The sequence below is a fragment of the Eumetopias jubatus genome, unplaced genomic scaffold (genome assembly GCF_037043125.1).
Source record: "Eumetopias jubatus isolate StellerSeaLion01/CBP00866 unplaced genomic scaffold, mEumJub1_p1.0 scaffold_7, whole genome shotgun sequence".
In the NCBI taxonomy this organism is placed as follows: domain Eukaryota; kingdom Metazoa; phylum Chordata; class Mammalia; order Carnivora; family Otariidae; genus Eumetopias; species Eumetopias jubatus.
The window spans coordinates 87625142-87649225 of record NW_028274813.1 but is presented as its reverse complement, the minus strand read 5'-3'; the positions used below and the strand labels follow the sequence as shown (position 1 = coordinate 87649225).

At 40.4% G+C, this 24084-nt stretch overlaps 1 pseudogene; it reads right to left on the bottom strand.

Annotated features, from left to right (window-relative positions):
- Window positions 1-7756: 7756 nt before the first annotated feature.
- Window positions 7757-9596, bottom strand: LOC114226498 (importin subunit alpha-1 pseudogene; annotated as a pseudogene).
- Between the last annotated feature and the right edge of the window lie 14488 nt (window positions 9597-24084).

The window sequence follows — 24084 nt, the reverse complement described above, 5'->3', positions numbered from 1 at the left end:
AAAAACCTGTAATCCAATAGTTGCAAATGGAAAATTGTCCACTTGGATCTAAAAAGGCAAAACACATGGGAAACAGGTGCAATAACAGAAGGAAAGTTCCAGGGCCTCAACCTCTTTCCCTCCTATGATGCACAGTGAAGGTACTGTTGAAGGTATACAATGTGTTACAGATGTATTCATTCATAGTGTCAATCAACACATGTATTCAAGTTACATGTACTTATGGAGAATCAGAATTAAAGAAAAAAGGATATTGTTGATTAGAGGGAAGACATGTGGAAATATTGCCAGGAAGTTTTATAGAAAACTTTTAGGAGAAAATAAGTGGGATTGTCATAAAGTGTTGTAGGGAATCAGTACAGAGATTTGGCTGCACCTGTGGATTCCTGAGTGTCTGTCTTAAGTCACATTTCCACCACCCACTACCATTTCACCTCAGAGGGATTGCTTAATTTCTTGAAGCTTCAGTTTCATTATTTGTAAAATGGTACTATTTTATGCATTTCATAACACTGTTATAAGAGAGTAAATGGGATAATAGGTGTAAAGAATTTAAGATACTACCTGGCATCTGGAAAGTGCTATGCTAGAGAAAAATCCTCCTATAAGAAGTAGGCTATGGGGGCGCCTGGGTGGCTCAGTCGTTAAGTGTCTGCCTTTGGCTCAGGTCATGATCCCAGGGTCCTGAGATCGAGCCCCTCATCGGGCTCCCTGCTCTGCGGGAAGTCTGCTTCTCCCTCTCCCACTCCCCCTGCTGCTTGTGTTCCCCCTCTCGCTATGTCTCTCTCTGTCAAATAAATAAATAAAAAATCTTAAAAAAACGTGGACTATGGAGGTGTTCTAAGGAATAGGTGAGTGAAGAATCTTTATTTATTACAATTTTTTGTTTGAGTGTAGTTGACACACAATGTTACCAACAGTTTCATAGTGATTCAACTTCTCTGTTATGCTATGCTCACAACAAGTGTAGCTCCCATCTGTCACCATACAACACTATTCCAGTGTCCTTGCAGAGTGAGGAATCTTAACTCCATGGATATTAGAAGGAGTCCCAAATCTGTAGCCCTAGGGGGCCTTCTAAGTATGCCTAACAAGAAGTAGCTTAAGACAGTTCCATCAAAAAGATATGGTCAATTCATAGCAGGCACTAAAATTTGTCACTAATAGATCTCTACATATCCTTAGAAGGACTGATTTGTTAAATTTCTCAGGCTGAAGGGCAGGGGTAAAGACTTCATCCTATGCACAGAGGGCATGCTGAAGGAACTACAGATAGTGGATGGCCACCCACCTGCCATCAAAAGAATGAGACTAACAGGGCCACTGATGCATAAAGCTGCTATTCCACTGAATGGGCTATGCCTACTTAAAGCAAAATTGCTAAAGATAATAGAAGAAAAACCAAGACCCACCAGGAGCATCATCTTTTTTCTGTTTCCTCATATGTGCCTGGCCTCTTCTCTCAATCAATGCTATTCAAAGCTGCAATGAATATTTATTTGCTAAAACTTCAAATTATTATATTTTCCAGAAATATAAATGCTCCTATGTCTTGGTCTGGCCCTAACCATATAGTAAATTTTCCCGAGGCTCGTTATCACCCCTGCGTATTACCTAGATCTCCCGCTACTTCTGTGCTTGTTTATCCATTATGAACTGGAGAAAGTTCCAGCAGGAGGAAAAGTAGGAATGAAAACACAGAAAATGAGAATACTTAAAAATACGTATTCATTAAAATAAATTTAGTGAAAGAGAAGAAGATAATTCAAGCCTTTGAAAATCCTTTTCTATATCTGGCATGTCCAGGCTCGTTATTTTCCTAGCAATAGGATCCTATGATATACTTGTTCTCTGAAGAGTCAATATGCAGAGGCTGGAAGAGCATCTTGACAGTTAAATTTTGGTTTTTCATCAAAGTCACAGAACAGCATCTGACTATAGAAGAAGAAATGTTTCTTTCTGGATTCATCGTTCAGAATCCAAAAGGAGGATGAAATCCTTAAGGAGTATGTAGCTGCTTCAGCAAGGTGACATGGGGGGAGGGAGGGAAGGCCTCTCCGGACTGCTTTGTTAACAGAGGCTCAAAGATCCTTTGCATTTGAGCTTTATTTATATTCCCTGATATTAGTTTGTATTTGGTACTTTTTGGTTATGGGAATAAAATATGTCTGGGCTGATTATCAATTGCTCATTAAGGAAAGACTGTTGTTTCTTTAGTCAGTTTTTTTGTTTGTTTTTGTTTTGTTTTGTTTTGTTTTGTTTTATTTTTAGAGAGGGAGAGAAAGATGGGGTGGAGGGGCACAGGAAGAGGGAGAGAGAGAGAGAGAGAATTTTAAGCAGACTCCACACCCAGTGCAGAGCCCAACATGGGACTTGATCTCACAACCCTGAGATCCTGACCTCAGCCAAAATCAAGAGTCAGACACTTAACTAACTGAGCCACCCAGGTGCCCCAAGACTGTTATTTATTAAAAGGCAAATTTAAAAACAAACCTCCCAGTGTTTACATTAAACATTTTTACATTATATTGTTAAGCATTTTTAATAGCATTACTCCAGAGTAGTATGTCTATTACTAGAAAATTGAAAATCCACAAGGAGCTCTTGAACTTTGACTTCCTTTACCATAAAGTTGAAATGCTATACCACAAAAAAAGATTTTTAAACTTCATTTTGCAAAGTACCAAAGTTCCTTTTAGACACCTAATTCATTACCACTGCATGGAGAGTTTCAGAATATTACACCTGAAGCAGCTCTGCTTGTCTCAATTTTCATACATTAGGATTAAGATTGAATTTAATAATGCAATCTCACTGCTTAAAAATAAAGTTTGAAAATATTCAGCTGGAAGATCCCTAAGGTTCCTTCCAGTCTTTACATTCTTTAATTCTATTAATTAACCAGGGACTATTTAACCAGAGAACAGAAGGTTAAGGTACGACTTGATTCATGTCCTCAATAGCATGAGCAATTGTATAAAGGGAAAGCTTATTGGCCTTTTTATGTCCACAGGGGGCCAACATAAAAGCAACAGGCTTAGATTAAAAGAGGGACGTTTCTATTTGAATTTAAGGCAAAGGCTTTTGTCCATCACAATGATGAACAAGGAAAATGGAGTAAGTAATCATCAGCCTGGAGAATTGGGAACATTTTCTTCGGTTGTAGAGTCAATTACCTTGAGAAGTACATCCTGGCCACATGATGAGAGAAGTCAATAACTTTTAAGAAACTGGTAGGGGACAGAGATATCTCATATTTGATGCAAGGATCAATCTAAAACCTAACTGCAGAGGCCACTCACCGCAGTCTGATCCTTCTGTGTAGTTCGTTAAGGTTGTCTGGATGCAAAGAACTTGAGTACAACCCATGTATAAAACAGGTACAGGTATTAAGGAGAACATGTGATGAGCACTGGGTGTTATACAACTACTGAATCATTGAACATTACATCAAAAACTAATGATGTACTATATGCTGGCTAACTGAACTTAAAAAAACAAAACAAACAAACAAAAAAACAGATCCCGGGGCACCTGGGTGGCTCAGGTGTTAAGCATCTGCCTTCGGCTCAGGTCATAATCCTGGGGTCTGGGAATCAAGCCCCGCATCGCATCGGGCTCCCGGCTCAGCGGGAAACCTGCTTGTCCCCCTCCCACTCCTCCTGCTTGTGTTCCCTCTCTCGCTCTCTCTGTGTCAAAAAATACATAAAATCTTAAAAAAAAAAAAAAGGTATAAGTAGTGGTTCTTTTTAAATTTAATTTTATTATGTTATGTTAATCACCATACATATAACACCCAGTGCTCCATGCAGAACGTGCCCTCCTTAATACCCATCACCAGGCTAACCCATCCCCCCACCCCCCTCCCTTCTAGAACCCTCAGTTTGTTTCTCGGTAGTGGTTCTTAAGCTTGGCTGCAAATCAAAATCACCTGCGGAGCTTTAAAAATTACGAGTGCCTGTGACCCACCCCAAACCACTCAAATGAGAATCTTTGTAGAGGCAGTAACTTAGCTGTGGGAGGCATGTCACATGACTACAAACGCTGCATGGGTAGGTTTACAGAATCAAGGAGAGAGGTAGTGGTGCGGATGGTTTTAGCTTTTTTTTTTTTTTTTTAAATAGAAGAGCAAGAAAGTCAGCTGGGAGACTAGTTGCAGAAAATGAGTCTGAAAGCAGTGGGAGCGGGTGTCTATATGACAGAAGGAAGAAAATGCAGCTAGTGTGGATTTAGCTGATGGTTGGGGGGAGATTGTGGGGAAATGATAGTTACAGGAAAGAATATCAAGAAAGGGCAGAGTTCTGGGAGATAATAAAGGTCTGCTGAGAAGAAGATACTTTGTTAGAGGGTGGCAAAGGAAAGAAAGCAAGAATTGCAGGAGAGGAGGTGGAGAGCAGTTTCACTGTTGAAGGAGCCAGGCATCAGATGTTAAATAAAAGTACAGATGGAGTAGAGACTGAAGTCTATATAGCCTTGCTGGGGCCTGACGCCAGGGAAGGGAGTAAAAGCTGTTGTAAAACAGGGTGCTGCCCAGAGTGATGAAATAGACCTCAAGTGTGGGAGAACCGTCTGTCTTAGGAGCAAGCCAGAGACTAGAGGGATTTTTAAGGAGGAAGGGACAGGGCAACCATCCTCAGGAATCAAGAGGATTCTGCTGCTAAGGAAGAACTAGTGCGTCACCTGTGCAAAGAGATCTTAAGATCTCTTGGTCTAGAGGGGCAAGCTGTTCTAGACTCACTGAGGAGAGAGAAGGCAGGTAGATGATTTTAAAGGCTCTTTCAAGTAAAAGGCTTGAGGGGGATTTGCCCCAGCCCCAGGTAGGTGTAGCATTCTCAACTTTCTAAGGTAGTTTAGAGATAAGTGTTTTCCCTGGTGGTTCTTTAAAGAGTTCAGGCTTTTCCTATAAGCTGTCTTTATAATATGGAAAACTTGGCAGGGGACTAATGATTCATTGGCTGCTTTTTTCTAGGAAAGATCTTTACCCCAAGTTTGCTGAAACTGTTTACCAAGAAGAGCTTTTATTATTCTTTCTGGAATTTTCTTATAAAGTTGGAGTTTCATAGGTAACTTGAAGTGGTACAGAGCTTTGCTGAAGTGAGAAATGGCCATTTTTAAGCCATTGTTAGCTTTTTTCTTTTCTTTTCTTTCTTTCTTTTTTTTTTTTTTTGTTTTTGTTTTTTAAGGGAAGTCCCTGTCTTCGAATACTCAGAAATGGAAACACAGTTTGAGTGGGGCCTCAGTCTTGTTTCCTCCTGGCCTTGGCTACCTTTTCATTTGCCCTGACATGTACTTCCTATCACCAACGGTCAAAAACCAGTGGTTCCTCATATTGGTGACATCTGCCTTTTATCACGCTTTATGGGACTGAGGTCTCCAGGAAGCAGATTCTTTTCCTGATATCAAATAGACAAGCTTGAGAGTATCTTATAAATCATAGAAAATGTATGTAAGTTAACACAAGCTCACACATATATGCTTTCTCCTGGGAAAAAGGCTCACAGCTTTTAAGACTCCCAAATATCTTTGAAGGCATTGTTTCCAAGAGTAAGAATATCTGCTCTTGGTCTGAACATCATTCTAGCTACTCTGAGAATTAGTAAGTTGAACCACTTAATACAAGGAAAACACAGACTGCCTGAAAGAAGTTAAAGATGGGACACATTGACTCTTCTAATGTCCAAGAATAAAGGATCCTAGTTTCTGATTTACGTGGTCTGGGCTCTTACATGATTTTTTTATGTTTTGGCCCTCCTGTGATTTCTCTTTCAGAGAAAAAGTTCTGGCTGAATGAACTGATCACACAAGACTTTATCAATTATGTGCTTTATTTTTCTCTGAAGCTTGGGCATGAAATGGAATTTGTCTCTATTCGGGAGTTCTGATACTATAGATGGGGACTGGCTGACAAGAACTCAAGCTAAGTAGACTGTGTGAAGGAGATAAGTGGAATGATTAACCAGAAACTTTAAAAGCGCTGTTTATCAATGTTAGAACAATGTTCTTTATCTTAGTCTCTCGGGGGCCATTGCTAGGTAATGTTTAGTACAATTTTGTTTCCTATAACAAACTTCTAGATTTGAACCAAATTTTCTGCCCCCCCCACCATGAGCATTTTCTCCTCATTTTTCCATGACAGCACAGAAGGGAACTGAGGCAATAGTGCTCAAAGTGGATGGGGTGGAGGTTCTCCCTCTCCAATCGTAGTTTTCCTTCTGTAATTCTCTATGTCCTTCTCAGTCCTCACTCTTCTTAGGATTTCCCCCCTTTGGATGAAGAAACCCTAGAGCCAGTCCCTTCTTGAGTGCCAAAGATGATGTTTTAGGAAGCAGTCACTGGACTTAATTTCCCTGCCATATGCTTTGATTGCTGTGGGGGAAGGTCAAGTTGAAACAGTGTGAAGTGTGTTGCTCACTAAATGGATTTGCCTACGTCTCGTCAATGAAATGTTTTTTCACTATGGAAATTCTTTGAATTATCTGCTGTCATCTAAGCTGAACAAAGGGGCAACAGCTCCTGGGGAGACGTGTCAGTGTGAACTTGTCACTGTCTGCCAGGGTTGTCCACATCTGTTCTAACATTTGTTCCTGCCCCAGCTACCTACAATCAGACAGTTATTCTGCTTTAGAATGTTGGATTTAGTAGAGAAGCCACTGCTTTCCCCAGTCTGTGCAGACCACTGCAACCCCCAGGATAGACCACTGCTAGAGCATTAATGGTTGGTCTCAGCAGGGCCCTCCATCCCCTGAGAGAAAAGCAGACCCCGCTTACTTGGATGGTGAACCTCTTCTCTCTGACTGCAGTCTTTCCACTGGGTTTTTCTCAGTCCCGTCTTCATCTGGAAGAGCAGTGACTAACTCAGGGCTTCGGTTCCCTGAGGCTTCACTTTTTTTGTTTGTTTGTTTTGTTTTATTATGTTATGTTAGTCACCCACAGTACATCATTAGTTTTTGATGTGGTGATCCATGCTTCATTGTTTTCATATAACACCCAGTGCTCCATGCAGTACGTGCCCTCCTTTTTTTTTAATTTTTTTAATTTTATTATGTTAGTCACCATACACTACATCATTAGTTTTTGATGTGGTGATCCACGATCCATTGGTTTTCGTATAACACCCAGTGCTCCATGCAATACGTGCCCTCCTTAATACCCATCACCGGGCCAACCAATCCCCCTCCCCCCTCCCCTCTAAAACCCTGTTTGTTTCTCAGAGTCCACAGTCTCCCATGGTTCATCTCTCCCTCCGATCTCCCCCCCCTTTATTTTTCCCTTCCTTCTCCTAATGTCCTCCCTGCTATTCCTCATGTTCCACAAATAAGTGAAACCATATGATAATTTACTTTCTCTGCTTGGCTTATTTCACTGAGCATAATCTCCTCCAGTCCCATCCATGTTGATGTCAAAGTTGGGTATTCATCCTTTCTGATGGCCGAGTAATACTCCATTGTATACATGGACCACATCTTCTTTACCCATTCGTCTGTTGAAGGGCATCTCGGCTCTTTCCACAGTTTGGCTGTTGTGGACATTGCTGCTATGAACACTGGGGTGCATATGGCCCTTCTTTTCACGACATCTGTGTCTTTGGGGTAAATACCCCAGATTGCTCTAGGCAGCATAGACTTTTTTTTTTTTTAAAGAAAAGAGTGGAATTTAATCTTTATTTACAGGACACTGCAAGAGAGGAGATTCTACATAGAAATAAGAAACCCACTGAGGAGGAGCTTCATACAGGTTGTACAGTTTGGAACTGGTCAAGTAGAGTTTTGTTGTAAAAAGTGCTACAATAACAAAACACATTTAAAAAGAGTTCTTAGTAGAGAAACAGTAAGACAAACTTCTACCAAACAGAGTACACAACAAACAACTTTCTGCCTCAGCTGTACAATCTAAAAGTTAAAAGTCCCAGAAGTGCCATCCTGAACTTGGAACGTATAGCCTTCAGAGGTAGTTTCTGGCACAACATTCTGATCTTCCTCTTCCTCTACAGAGAAATACTTCTCAATCAAGTTTAATGAAGCTTTGTACACAGACTCATTTTCATGGTTTTGTAGAGCTTCAATTTTGTCCAAACCTCCACATTCTTCAATCATTATACTAAGTTTCTCAGTTTCACCTAGTTTCTCAGCAGCCTGAAAGATGTTTGAAATGGCATCCAGAATAACCAGAATAATTTTGGTGTCTTTTGCAGTTAAGAGGTTCATCAATGGTTCTGTTATGCCACAATGAACGAGGTATACAATCTGTTCAACTGTCCCACCACTTGTATAGTTGGTCACAGCCCAGACAGCTTCCTTTTGTGTCTTAAAGTCTGCCTTAGAGAGAACACCAACGAGGAATGGGACTAATCCATGATTCACAACTTGCTGTATCTGGTCCTGGCGACCAGCTGTAATGTTTGACATTGTCCACGTAGCTTCCTTCTGAATATTAGTTTTGGGGTTCGTTAGGAGGCTGGGAAAAACAGCAAGTGCTCCTGCATCTATTACAACCTGAGTCTGTTCATCCATCCCAGTAACGATATTTCCTATGGCTCTTAGTGCAGGAGTCACAATGGGCAATTCAGTAGCTCCTAGAAGCTTCACAAGCTGGGGCACAACTCCTGTTTTCAAAACCATTTCAATCCGTTCATTTGGACCATCAGTAAGGTAGGAAATGGCCCAGCAGGTATCTGCCAATACTTCTGGATCATCATGATGCAGGAGACGAACTAAGGTAGGAAGAATCTGCTCAACAGCATCTAATGGGGGTGCAGGATTCTTGTTGCGACAAAGGTTTGAAAGTGTCCAAGTAAGGTTATGTAAGTAACCACATGCTAAAGATGACATATGAGGAACTGCAAGGAGAGCCAATAGTGGGTCAACTGCACCATACTTGATAACCAAGTCTCGAAAAACTGAACCATCACCTGCAATGTTTCCTAGAGCCCATACAGCTTGTTCACTGATGTGGGCATGGGAAGATGCCAACAGAGAAATGAATGCTGGGATAGCACCTCCATCTACCACAGCCTTGGTCTGTTCTGACGTCCCAGAAGCAATGTTAGTGAGAGCCCAAGCAGATTCAAACTGAATGGGACTACAATCAGTTCTGCCCAAGAAGGACACAAATTTTGGAATCAAACCAGCCCGGATTATGTTGTCTATGGGGGGCTGTTTTTCCCTAGAAAGCAGTTTCCTAGCAGCTTGGGTAGCCTGGAGCTGGCTTTCCAAATTGTTGCTATTTATGCCTTTGACAATGTCATCAACAGACCAATTTACAGTGCCCTGGTTGTTGCGGTTTTCCTGTAGTGGAGAGGTAGCATCATCAGGAAACGAGCTTACGTTTCTCCTTTTCAGCATCTGGTCATCCTTCTTAGCTTTCCTTAGCTCCACATTAACTTCTATTCGGCGCCGCCTCATTTCTGTACTGTCTTTCCCCTTGTTCTTGAATCTGTTAAGGCGAGCAGCTGGTGAATTAGCATTCTCGTTGGTGGACATGGTTATGAGACAAAGGGAGAAAGCTACACAGCCGGCTCAGGCTTCCACAGGAGGCGGTCCGGGGCGCGCAAGCCGCAGGACAGCTGCCCTCAAAACGTCCACCACGGATCACCCCAAAGACGGTGTCAGCAGCATAGACATTTTAACAATGTTTATTCTTCTGATCCATGAACATGGAATGTTTTTCCATCTTTTTGTGTCTTCTTCAGTTTCTTTCATGAGTGTTCTGTAGTTCCTAGAGTATAGATTCTTTACCTCTTTGGGTAGGTTTATTCCAAGGTATCTTATGGTTTTCATGCTATTGTAAATGGAATTGTTTCTCTAATTTCTCTTTCTACAGTTGCGTTGTTAGTGTATAAGAAGGCAACTGATTTCTGTGCATTGATTTTGTATCCTGCCACATTACTGAATTGCTGTATGAGTTCTAGTAATTTGGGGGTGGAGTCTTTTGGGTTTTCGACATAAAATGTCATCTGCGAAAAGAGAGAGTTTGACTTCTTCTTTGCCAATTTGAATACCTTTTAATTCTTTTTGTTGTCTGATTGCTGTTGCTAGGACTTCTAGTACTATGTTGAACAATAGCGGCGAGAGTGGGCATCCTTGACGTGTTCCTGATCTTAAGGGAAATGTTCTCAGCTTTTCCCCATTGCGGATGGTATTCACTGTGGGTTTTTCATAGATGGATTTTATGAACTTGAGGAATGTTCCCTCTATCCCTATACTCTGAAGAGTTTTAATCAGGAAAGGATGCTGTATTTTGTCAAATGCTTTTTTTGCATCAATTGAGGGGACCATATGGTTCTTCTCCCTCCTCTTATTAATGTGTTCTATCACATTGATTGATTTGCAAATGTTGAACCACCCTTGAATCCTGGGGATAAATCCCATTTGGTCGTGGTGGATGATCCTTTTAATGTATGGTTGGATCTTATTAGCTAGGATTTTTTGGGGAATTTTGGAATCCATATTCATCAGGGATATTGGTCTGAAATTCTCCTTTTTGATGGGGTCTTTGACTGGTTTGGGGATTAACGTAATGCTGGCCTCATAGAATGAGTTTGGAAGTTTTCCTTCTGTTTCTATTTTTTGAAACAGCTTCAGGAGAATAGGTATTATTTCTTCTTTGAATGTTTGGTAGAATTCCCCAGGGAATCTATCAGGCCCTGGACTCTGGTTTTTTGGGAGGTTTTTGATCACTGCTTCAATCTCATTACTGGTTATTGGCCTATTCAGGTTGTCAGTTTCTTCCTGTTTCAGTCTTGGCAGCTTGTAGGTTTCCAGGAAGGCCTCCATTTCATCCAGATTGCTCAGTTTATTGGCATATAGTTGTTGATGATAATTTCTAATAATTGTTTCTATTTCCTTGGTGTTAGTCGTGATCTCTCCCCTTTCATCCATAATTTTATTAATTTGGGTCCTTTCTCTTTCCTTTTGGATAAGTCTGGCCAGTGGTTTATCAATCTTATTAATTCTTTCAAAGAACCAACTTCTAGTTTCGTTGATCTGATCTACTGTGTTTCTGGTTTCTAATTCATTGATCTCTGCTCTAATCTTAATTATTTCTCTTCTAATGCATGGCTTAGGCATCATTTGTTGCTTTTTCTCTAGTTCTTTAAGGTGTAGAGTTAGTTGGTGGATTTGGGATTTTTCTATTTTTTGAATGAGGCTTGGATGGCTATGTATTTCCCCCTTAGGACCGCCTTTGCAGTATCCCATAGGTTTTGGACCGATGTGTTTTCATTCTCATTGATTTCCATGAATTGTTTAAGTTCTTTGATTTCCTGGTTGACCCAAATATTCTTGAGCAGAGTGGTCTTTAGCTTGCAAGTGTTGAATTTCTTCCAAATTTTTTCTTGTGATTGAGTCCCAGTTTTAAAGCATTATGGTCTGAGAATATGCAGGGAATAATCTCAATCTTTTGGTATCAGTTGAGACCTGATTTGTGACCCAGTATGTGGTCTATTCTGGAGAAAGTTCCATGTGTGCTCGAGAAGAATGAGTATTCTGTTGTTTTAGGGTGGAATGTTCTGTAATATCTATGAGGTCCATCTGGTCCAGTGTGTCATTCAAAGCTCTTGTTTCTTTGTTGATTTTCTGCTTAGATGATCTGTCTCTTGCTGAGAGTGGAGTATTGAGGTCTCCTACTATTAACGTATTGTTATCAATATGACTCTTTATTTTGGTTAACAGTTGGCTTATGTAGATGGCTACTCCCATGTTGGGGACATAGATATTTACAATTGTTAGATCTTCTTGTTGGATAGACCCTTTATGAATGATATAGTGTCCTTCTGTGTCTCTAACTACAGTCTTTTGCTTAAAATCTAATTTGTCTGATAAAAGAATTGCTACCCCAGCTTTCTTTTGAGGTCCGTTGGCATCAAAGATGGATCTCCATCCCTTCACTTTCAGTCTAGATGTATCTTTAGATTCAAAATGAGTCTCTTGTAGACAGCATATGGATGGGTCCTGCCTTTTATCTAATCTGCAATCCTGTGCCATTTTATGAGAGGATTTAGGCCATTCACGTTGAGAGTGATTATTGAAAGATATGAACTTATTGTCATCATGTTGCCTGTGAAGTCCTTGTTTGTATAGATTGTCTCTGTAAATTTCTGTTCTTTATCACTCTTGGGTTCTTTCTCCTTTTATAGAACCCCCCTTAATATTTCTTGCAGAACCATCTTAGTCGTCACATATTCTTTCAGTTTCTGCCAGTCTTGGAAGTTCTGCATCTCTCCCTCCATTCTAAACAACAGCCTTGCTGGGTAAAGTATCCCGGCTGCATGTTCTTCTCGTTTAGTACCCTAATATGTCTTACGAGCCCTTTCTGGCTTGCCAGGTCTCTGTGGATAGGTCTGATGTTATTCTGATGTTCCTCCCTCTATACATAAGGAATCTCTTCCCCCTAACTGCCCTGAAGATGGTTTCCTTGGTTCTAAGATTTGCGAGTTTTACTATTACATGCCTGGGTGTTGGCCTATTTTCCTTGATCTTGGGAGGGGTCCTCTCTGCCTCTAGGACACGAATGTTTGTTTCATTCCCCAGATTAGGGAAGTTCTCAACTATGATTTGCTCAAATATATCTTCTAGCCCTCTCTGTCTCTCTCCACTCCCTCTGGGATTCCAATAATTTTGACATTGGAATGCTTCATGGTGTCACTTATTTCTCTGATTCTATTTTCATGGATTCTGAGTTGTTTTTCCCTGGCCTCCTCTTTTCGCTTTTTATCTATTAAATTGTCTTCCAGGTCACTGATTCATTCTTCTGCCTCACTTACCCTAGCTGTTAGATTATCTAGATTAGATTGGATCTCATTGAGAGCATTTTTAAGTTCTGCCAATTCAGCTTTCATTTCTGCCCTTAGAGACTCTATGTTGCCATTAATTGATTTCTCCATTCTAGCTATTGTCTTCACTATTGCTAGCCTGATTCCATCTCCGACATCTTGGTTATATCTGCATCCATTTGTAAATCTATGGCATAAATCGTAATCTCTGAGTCTTTCCTATTTTGGGGGTTCCTCCTCCTAGTCCTTCTGTTGATGGGTGGTTGAGGGAATGTATCGAGTCCAAATTATTGACCAGAACCCAAGCAAGATGCACCTGTTTTCTAAGGACCTTAGGGTTGCTAGCCTCTTGTTCTCCCAGCCTGTCTTCTGGGGGAGGGGCCTGCCGCACTGTTACTCAGGCAACCCTGTTTGGGCAGAGTTGCCCTGCCCCCTGTGGCAGGGGATGGGCTCAGTGGGTACCAGTTTTTGGTGCTTTTGTTCTCTGGCAGCTTTCCCTGGTGGCTTTCTGCGTCTCCTCCGAAAGTCAGAGCAGAAGAGACAGTTTCCAACCCTCTGCCTCAGAGCAGAGAGATCGCAGTCTGTTCTTCAGTGAGCTCCCCAGGCCACACTAACTCCATTTCTGTCTGTGCTGCTATAAACTGCAGCATCCTGTGTTGTGTACCCCTCTGCAATGCCCCCAGTCCTGCCTCCAGGTTGGGGCATGTCTCTGCCCTTTGCGCTTCTAAATCCGCCAGCTGTTCCCAGTTCTCATGCGCTATCCCGCCGCTCTGGGTTTCTGTCCCCAGGGCTGCCCTAAAGTCCTTTTGCCACCGCTACCAGTCTGCGAGTCTGTGCCACGTCCCCAGCACGGGAGGCTATTGCTCACTGGCGGTGTAGGATCCCCAGGGCCAGGCTCTCTCCCACTGCCATTTATCCTCGGATATCTGCCCACAGAATCACGGTTCCCTGCCTCAGAAACCAACTGTCTGCAATATTCTGCTTGTAGAGATCCAGACCTTCTTACATCTCAGGCTGATTTCATGGGTGCTCAGAGTGGTCTGGTAGATATCCAGCTCAATTCCAGGGACCAGTTGGAATAGGGTCCCCTACTCCTCCACCATCTTTTCTCCCCTCCTGAGGCTTCACTTTTGCTGTGGAACCATGCCCTTCATGCTCTGCCAAGGCAAAGCAGAATTCTCATTCATCAAATGAATCAAAAAACATGCTATAGATAAAGAGCTCTGCTCCTCCCGAATCTTGCCAAAGAAATGATGGTCCAGGTAAATTACACTTTGCAAATCATGCAATTCCACAAAGTCTTATTCCATTAGCCACTGGAAGGTTCTCTTGACATGTACTTTTCTTTTTGAAGAAAATTCTCTGGAACAGATGAATGCTGTTTTGTCCTCGCCTGTCATGGACATGATATAATAACCATTCCTTAATCTTAATGTAGAGCCACCGAGTCCTCCCTGAACACTTTCGGTACCCATTTAGACACTATTGATAGACATATCACTCTTAACCTGGAAATTTTGCTATTTCAGCAAGAGGGATAGTGGTGAATAGAGTTTTGAATCATTCTTTGGTTGCATGAAGGTCTGTACTTTCTCCCAGTACTTGCATACTGTTTTTAAATATGCTAAATGTTAGTTACTTTTTAAAAATAAGGTATTATAATCTTAGTGATAAAGCAACTTTCACCCACAACTCAGTCACAGAGAAAATTTTGATCTTATGAAATGAATATGTTTTTGACCTTGAAATAGTAAACCTGGACCTCTCAGATGATTATCACTGAGAATTCACTTGAAAAGAAATTTTTTCTAATAATTAGTACTGTGAATTAATGTTTATCATATCTCATTAAAAAAAATTTTGACTAGCTACATTGAGTAGCTTTTCCCCTGCACAGCATGCAAAATTAGTTGACAATCTGGTTCTTACCATATGACTAATGGTACATCATATTTCAAGGCATACTCAGTTGAGTTTCCAGCTTTTTTTTTTTTCATTTAATACTGAATCAAGATCAAGAGGTATTACTGGCTAGCAACTATCCTCTCTGAATGAGATAATGAGGATTGGCAGGTAGACGTAAGCCTTTTGCTCATCAAGCAATACTGTAGCATGCTAAGACCTGGCTAAAGCTCATTACTGATTGCTATATACCCTATATACTCCATCTCTATTCAAGTCTATGTTGTGGGTCACAATGACATTACTTGTAAGGAAAAAAAAATTACAACTCTTTTTATATGTCATGGGTTTTCAGTAATAAAACAGAAGTTGCCACTAATATATTCTCTTCAAAGATAATTTTGTTGCCTGCTAATTTGTACTCTGAACCTCAGTGATTTTTGTCCCACTATAAAGATATTCCTGACAAGTGTTACTTATTCACCTAATATACCATCGATAATGTATTTTTTGCCAGTAACTCATTTTGATTTCTGTCTGAGCATAAATGCTTGCCGTTAACTTGCTACTAATCTTAGAAGGGTCTCAGCAATATGAATCCACATCTGTATTTCCTATATAGGGTAAATGTAAGGGCATATGGTTTCAGAATTTTTTTTTTTTTGCTTCTTAGGACAAAATTTAATATTATTAAATTTATTCTTTTTACCTAGAAAGAGTTAAGTGGCTTGCCAAAATCTTGCACCTTAATTGAAAATGGTGCAAAAGATTCTGAGACTTTATGCAAACTTCTTGACAAATGAGAAACTGTGGGCAAACTGCCAATCCAACAGAATTCATATTTTTATTTCTTGCTAGCTTTTTGTCTGCTTGAACAAAATAGTTACTCATTCTCTTGCTCCAGCACATAAAACTGACATCCTATACTTGCATTAAGGCGTGTTAAAAATTTCTTAATGATGTTCTAACTTTCAGGATTTCCTTTTTATTATTAAGTGTCATCAAATATCCATTGATTTAATTGGCAATAATAAGTCTTACTTTAATTGTAGCTGTGTGCCTGCATGTATGGATGATGACTGTCTCCAAAATGTCTCTACTACCATCCCCTAAGTAAGTGGGAGGCCAGCCTCACTCTTTCTGGACTCCAGCGACCAATCAGACACTTCATAAGAGGGGAAACCTGTCACTCCAGAAATAGTCATATTCTCCCATCCCTCTTCCTTGATACCACCTCAGCCACCTTCAGGCAGTTTAGTGATCTAAGTATGATTTTAAAACAAACAAAATACTTTGTAGTTGTGCTTCCACAATGCTCCAGGTGCTAGATGATAAACTAAGATCAGAACCCAGTTCTATCACATTCCTGAGCCAAATATTCTATAAAGTCATGAATTTTAATAGATGCATTTTGAAATTCAAAGGGGCCATTTTACTTATACCCAGCTCCATTTAACCTGGAACATTTCTTTGTAAAAGGCATAACCAGCTTTACCTTAGGTGAAAAAAATCATATCATTAATCCCTTAAAAGTGTGGATATTCCTTTTACATTTTCTGCTAAGCAGTTCTGAGGCACTGCTAGGAGTTTTAGATTAGTTTTTGGACATGGTGCTAATAGCACCACAGAAGCTAAAGCTAGACCCTTATTGATTTCTCAGCAGTTTTACTCTTAAATAACCAAGTGTGTCTAGGGTTTGTGATGTGTGAGATCCCTGTGCTCTCAAACTGGAAAAGTGGTAAAATTAGGAAAGACATTTATTAGTTGATTATTCCCTTAAGATCTCAGATGTGGCAAAGTCATGACAACTGCTTTCCCAAACAAGATTGGGAAGTAGATGCTCATAATCAGCCTTTATTTGAGTCCCGTAAATGACTTTTTTTTTTTAGGAATGCACACAATTGGTGTTTGCTTCAACAGCACATATACTAAAATTGGAAGGAATGCATACAATTGTAGAGTGATTTTTCTATTAAAAAAGGTACACTGAACCCAAGTTCAGGTTATACACCTCTTCTTGTCAGTTTGATTGTGAAATCAAGGGACAGTCTTTAAACACCACCCTCAACTCTCTGAGGCCTGAACAACTAATCACTCTTTCCAAAGGTAATAGCATTGAATGTTTTGTGGATACATCAGACAGGATATAAAGATTCAGCCCCTACTCATTCTGTTGAGGGGTGGTTGAGGGGATGTACAGAGTCCCAAAGATACAGATGTAGTGAAAAGAAGGGTCACATGCACCCCAGTGTTCATAGCAGCAATGTCCGCAATAACCAAAATGAGGAAAGAGCCTAGATGCCCTTCAACAGATGAATGGATAAAGAAGATGTAGTCCATATATACAATGGACTATTACTCAGCCATCAGAAGTGATGAATACCCACCATTTGCATCAACATGGATGGAACTGGAAGGGATTATGTTAAGTGAAGTCAAGCAGAGAAAGACAGTTATCATGTGGTTTCACTCATGTGGAACATAAGCAATAGCACAAAGGACCATAGGGGAAGGGAGGGAAATCCAAAGGGGGAGAAATTAGAGAGGGAGATGAACCACGAGAGACTATGAACCCCGGGAAACAATCTGAGGGTCTCAGAGGGATGGAGTGTAGGGGGAGGGAGTAAAAGGGTGATGGGTATTAAGGAGGGCATGTGTTGTGATGTGCACTAGGTATTATACTTAATTAATGAATCATTGAACACTACATCAAAAACTAATGATGTACTGTACAGTGGCTAACTGAACATAATTAAAAAAAAAAAAAGATTCAGGCCCATCCACAGCCTTGGGATAAAAAGGGGTCTTGAGGCTGGTTCCGCTGTACCTACTGTGTGGAAATGGTCATGACAAGCTGTGGGGAATTCTGCAGAGTAGATCTGTGGCCTTGTCTGTTCTGCCTCTTTTACCCTGGAATTCAAGGATTTTATTTTTTGCTCAAGGTTACTTGAAATTTTAAAGTATATTTTTATTACATAAGTTTTAGGAAAAGCCAGAAAGGAGCTTGAGGCCCATGCCTGCACACCTGTGTGGGAGTGCAGCAGACAGGGCCCATCCAGGATGTGTGCTGAGCCAGGAAAGACAGGACAGCCCTGTGAGATCACTGCTGCAGCCAGTTCCAAACTCAACCCAGGAGATGCCCCATCACTCAGCATGGTAGAGTCCAACAAACTTGGGGCAAAATTGAGGCTTATACCTTTGGAAATCCATGCCTTCAACCAAGGGACAGGTGCCATGGAAGGGCAGGTTGCAGCCTACATCTTCAGTCTCCTTGCCTTATGGCAGCTAGAGAAACCGGCACCTGCCAATGAAAAGTGCCTGCTGAACCAGAAGTTGGGGAATAAAAAGACACTGGACAAGTCTGCTTGATGGACTGAGCAGAGCCAGCAGCTTCAGATGGAGATGTACTCAGCAGAGAAGAGGCCACTCTACTGGAGGAGATGGACCAAGAATTTGGTGTTGGCACTCTGGTGGAGGACAGGGTTGGGTAGAAGTAACATGACCTGTACAGTCCTTGGAGTCACCTACACGGCCTCCCCATGAAGCATATCATCAATTCCCTCCAAGAAGGATATGCCCTGATAAGGACAAAGATGTTCGATAGGGGGAAGACAGTGTGTTGGTGAATGTGAACCTGGTGGAAATGGAGTGGGTACACAATGGAGCAGCAGAAGAGGAAGGCTCTGCCTCCTATAGTGGGAGAGAATTCATATGATTTGGCACAGAAAAATCCCTCTATGTCCTGTTCAAATGTACTAAGGAGTGCACGTTCTTGCCCTTTAGGCCAGGGCAAATCTGCTCCTAGCCATTGGTAACAGGAACTGCAAGAGATCCAGTCAAACCATAGTTTTAGGCTCATTTACTGAGCAGAGTCCCAGCTCACCTCTGAATACCTCATTTCCATTGAGGTAGTTACCTTTAATAAGATCAGGTGGAGAGAAAAAAAAAAAACTGTAAGGAGAGGTAGGAGGTGGTTTTTCAGAGTAATGACTTGCTTCTCCTTAGGAACCAGATTCCAGACAGGGACTTTTGTTCTAGACTGCCAGGCTAGGATGTACATTGGTTGGCCAAGGCCTAGGTATCCCCAGGGGGGAGAAGGAAAGGTAGCTGATGCCTAAAGTCCATACTGTTATGAGTCCCAAGTGGAGAACGTGGAGATCATTGATAAAGAGAACAGAGTGTGGAGGGTCCTCATAGGTGCTAGAAGACATCAAGCATAGATGGTACTGCAAAAGCAGCTGAGGAAGGATCCTAAGCTGGGGCAGCTACACAAGCTGCACGATAGTAGCAACAAAGTAGTGGAGAACATGTAGAAACTGGAGTTTTGCCAGTAGATTGACAGGAGAATGAGGTCCTTGAGTGTAAGAATGACATAATGTTTATCAGTACTTTGAAATTCTGCTGAAACCCGGTGGGAAACCCTAATTATGAGCTGACCAGGGGCAGGGAGAGGAGTTTATGGACTTTGAACCATATGAGGAACACTAGGCCAATCTCTACTCAGAGTCCAATGGGGAGGAGAACATCAGCTGGAGTATAGTCCACCTGGATGAACTGAAGCAGCAGTAGGATACCTTTACTTCCAATCATCCTCCTGGATGAGGATTCCATCATGAATAGAAGTCTGGCAACCTCCCTGCTCTTGTTTCAGAAGAAATGGCCACCAGAGACCATGGTGCAGAGTGTAGCCAAGGGGAAGGTGCCCAACGAGCTTCTCAGCCTTGTACTGCTTCAAGGATAAGATGGTCATCAATGACAAGTATGGCCAATAAGAAGGGTACTGAGGCTTCACCCAGTTTGCAAGTTAACATCAAGTATGCGAACAAAGTGGACCAGAAGCTCACATCCAAGGAGGTTTTCTAGCAGATGTCCTACCACTTCCATGGGAAGGGCTCAGGCAGATCAAGACAGGGAAATAGATGGAGAAGCCGCATGAGGAGTCAGCCATGAACCTCGGCATGTGATGTTTGCTCTGGGAGAAACAAAAGGCTAAGAAGACACCATACATCCTGCTCTGGGGCTACAGTATCAATGTCAGCACCCATCACCAAGTGAAACAAGCCTCTCACATCTGATCCTCTCCTCAAATTTAAAGGTCCCCTCTGAATTTTTTCTCCCTGGTCATGGTACACATTCCAGGGCTTAGACTGAGAGGAAGGGCAGGACATTCATGTGGGGTCTCCAGCTGTGCCACCATCAGATAGGCTTGGCTGTGCAACTCCCCTTCAACTGTGAGACCTCGCACATGGCAGTGAACCTCTCTGAGCTTCGTTTTTGTCATTTGAAGAATCAAAACACCCATTCTTTGTGGAATGGTTTTGTGAAGATCAAATAGCCTTATTCATTTACTCAGTAAATCATTTGCCTGGAATTCCAATGTGAGCAAGCCTGTGGATCCCTAACATTTATTTGGCTGGGTGTCTGGCTTGTACATGCTTGTAGTTGCTAGCTGAGAGCCATCAAATTACACAAATTATAATAGAAATTGTTTTAAAATGTACCTAGGATCTGTTTTAATCAGATATGAAATGACTGCCATAAAAGAGGAAATTTTTATCCTCACAGATATCTAGAAACAGGAAGCTCAGCACCAGGAGGCACAGCAAACAAAGCCTGTCAGGGAAAGACAGCAGGATTGGTCAGGAGACAGAGCAAAGGGGAAATGTGAGTTAGAGCTTTTCTTTTTAATTGGGACAATTTTTTTTATTGAAGTCTAATTGACACACAAGATCATATTAGTTTCAGACATACACCATAGTGATTTGATATTTTTATACATTCTGAAATGACTCTTACAATCAGTCTAGTTACTGTCACCATACGCAATTATTAAAATATTATGGACAATATTTCCTATGCTGTACATTACATCCCCATGGCTTATTTATTTTATAACTTGAAGTTTGTACCTCTTAACCTGCTTTACCTATTTTACCCACCAACCCCCTAACCACTTGCCTTCTGGTAACCAATAGTTTTTTCCTGTATCTATGAGTTTGTTTCTATTTTGTTTTGTTTTGATTTTTAGATCCTACATATATGTGAAATCATACGATATTCATCTTTCTCTGTATGACCTTTTTCACTTAGTATAATACCTTCTAGGTACATCCATGCCATTGCAAATTGTAAGATTTTATTTTTCATGACTGGGTAATATTTCATTATGTATACATACACATATACATAGCACATATTTTTATCCATTCATCTATTGATGGACATTTTGGTTGCTTCTATGTCTTGGTTTTGTAAATAATGCTCTCATGAACATAGAGTGCATATATCTCTTCAGGTGATTGTTTTCATTTTCTTAGGATAAATACCAAGAAGTAAAATTCCTAGATCAAATGGTAGTTCTACTTTTAATTTTTTGAGAACATCCATACTGTTTTCCATAAATTGGCTGCACCAATTTACATTCCCACCAATGGTGTATGAGGTTTTCCCCTTCTCTATGTCCTCACCAACATTTGTTATTTTTTGTCTTTTTGATAATAGTCATTCTGACAGGTGTGAAATGATATCTCATTGTGGTTTTGGTTTGTGTTTCACTGATGATTAGTAATGTTGAATATCTTTTCATATACCTGTTGGCCATCTTTATGTATTCTTCTGAAAAATGTCTATTCAAGTCCTCTGTCCAGTTATTTTTTTATATTATGTAAGTTCTTTATATATTTTGTAAGTTAATTTCTAATGAGCTATATAATTTGCAAACAGCTTCTCTCCCATTCAGTAGGTCACCTTTTCATTTTATTAATGGTTTCTTTAACTTTGCAAAAACTTTTGTTTGATATAATCCTCTTTATTTCAATTTTTGTTGAAGTTAGAGCCTTTACTGTAGTTACTATGGAATAGAAACATCAAGGCAGGGTAAACAGGCTGGATTGGCTAGTTTGAATAATTCCAGTGCACTCTGGGGAAAGAGCTGTCAGTAGTTGTGGTACCTGGTCCTGGTGGCTTTAGGGCGGTGGAATAGTGGACTAACTGTGGAGAGTCCAATAAAGTATATTAACACCTTATAAGATATATGATTTACAACCATTTTGTCCTATTCCATATATCATTTTTTCATTTGTTGATTGTTTCTTTTGCTGTATAGAAGTTTTTATTTTTTTAAGATTTTATTTGCAAGAGAGAAAACACAAGTGGGGAGCAGGGCAGAGGGAGAGGGAGAGGACAAGCAGACTACCTGCTAGGTGGAGTCTGACACAGGGGGCTCAATCCCATGAGATCATGACCTGTGCCAAAGTCAGATGCTTAACCAACTGAGCCACCCAGAAGCTTTTTAATTTGATGTAATCCCACTGACTTATTTTTGCTTTTGTTGCCTGGATTTGGGGTTTGTATCCAAAAATTCATTACTAAGAGCAACATTGATGCACATTTTTCTTATGTTTTGTCCAGGAGTTTTATGGTTGCAGGTCTTATGTTTGAGGCTTTAATCACTGCATATGAACTTTAGGATTATTTTCTATTTCTGTGAAAACTGACATTGGAACTTTTTTTTAAAGATTTTATTTATTTATTTGATGAGTGAGAGAGAGCACAAGCAGGGGGAGCAGGAGAGGCAGAAGCAGGCTTCCCGCAGAGCAGGGAGCCAGATGCAGGGCTTGATCCCAGAACCCTGAGATCATGACCTGAGCCAAAGGCAGACGCTTAACTGACTGAGCCACCCAGGTGCCCCTGACATTGGAATTTTGTTGAGGATTACATTGAATCTGTAGTAGTATGGACATTTTAACAATATTAATTCTTCCAACCCATGAACACAAGATATCTTTCAATTTATGTAATCTTCAATTTCTTTCATCATTTTTTGAGTATAGTTGGCACACAATGTTACATTAGTTTCAAGTGTACAACATAGTGGTTTGACAATTTTATACATTATGCTATGTTCACCTCAAGTTTAGCTGCCATCTGTCACCAGGCATCACTATTACAATATCATTGACTATATTCCCTATGCTGTGCCTTTTATTCCTGTGACTTTAATCCATAACTAGAAGACTGTGTCTCCCACTCCCCTTCACCCATTTTGCCCAACTCCCAACACAATTCCTCTCTGGCAACCATCAGTTCTTTGTATTTATAGGTCCGATTCTTTTCTTTTGTTCTTTTGTTTTGTGTTTTTTTTTTTTTTTAGATTCTACTTATGAGTGAAATCATATGGTATTTGTCTTTCTCAGCCTGACTTATTTCACTTAACATAATACCCTCTAAATCCATCCATGTCCTCTCAGATGGCACAATCTCATCTTTTTATGGCTGTGTAATATTCCATTTCATATATGCCATATCATCCTCATCCATTTGTCCTAATTGATGGACACTTAGGTAACTTCCCTACCTTGGCTATTATAAATAATGCTGTAATAAATATAGGGATGCATATATCTTTTTGAATTAGTGTTTTCATTTTCTTTGGGTAAATACCCAATAGTGGAATTATTGGATCATATGGTATTTCTATTTTTAATTTTTTGAAGAACCTCCATATTGTTTTCCACAGTCACTGTACCAATTTATGTTCCCACCAACAGTGTAGAAGGATTCCTTTTTCTCCACATCTTTGCCAACATTGTTATTACTTTTGTTCATTTCAGCCTTTCTAACAGGATTAAGGTGATATCTAATTGTGGTTTTGATTTTCATTTCCTTGATGATTAGTGGTGTTGAACAACTTTTCACATGCCTGTTTGCCATCTGTATGTCTTTGGAAAATGTCTATTCAGGTCTTCTGCCCATTTTTTAACTTGATAGTTTTTTGTATTGAGTTGTATATTAACCCCTTATTTTCTCCCATTCGGTCATTTGCCTTTTCATTTTGTTGATGATTTCCTTTGCTGTTAAAAAAGCTTTTTATTTGGGGGTACCTGGGTGGCTCAGTCATTAAGCATCTGCCTTTGGCTCAAGTCATGGTCCCAGGGTCCTGGGATCGAGCCCTGCATCGGGCTCCCTGCTCCACGGGGGGCCTGCTTCTCCCTCTCCCACTCCCTCTTCTTGTGTTCCCTCTCTTGTCAAATAAATAAAATCTTTAAAAAAACTTTTTATTTTTATGTAGTCCCAATAGTTTATTTTTGCTTTTGTTTCCCTTGCCTGAGGAGACATATCTAAAAAATGATTGCTAAGGCTGATGTCAGAGAAATTAATGCATGTGTTTTCTTCTAGGATTTTTATGGTTTCAGGTCTAACATTTAGACCTTTAATCTATTTTGAGTTTATTTTTGTGTATGGTATTAAAAGATAGTCCAGTTTCATCAATGTTTCATAGTTTAGTGTACAGATCTTTAACTTCCTTGGTTAAATTTAGTCCTAAGTATTTATTCTATGTGATGCTATTATAAAAGGGGTTGTCTTCCTAATTTCTTTTCCAGATAGTTGTTAGTGTATAGAAATGCAACAGA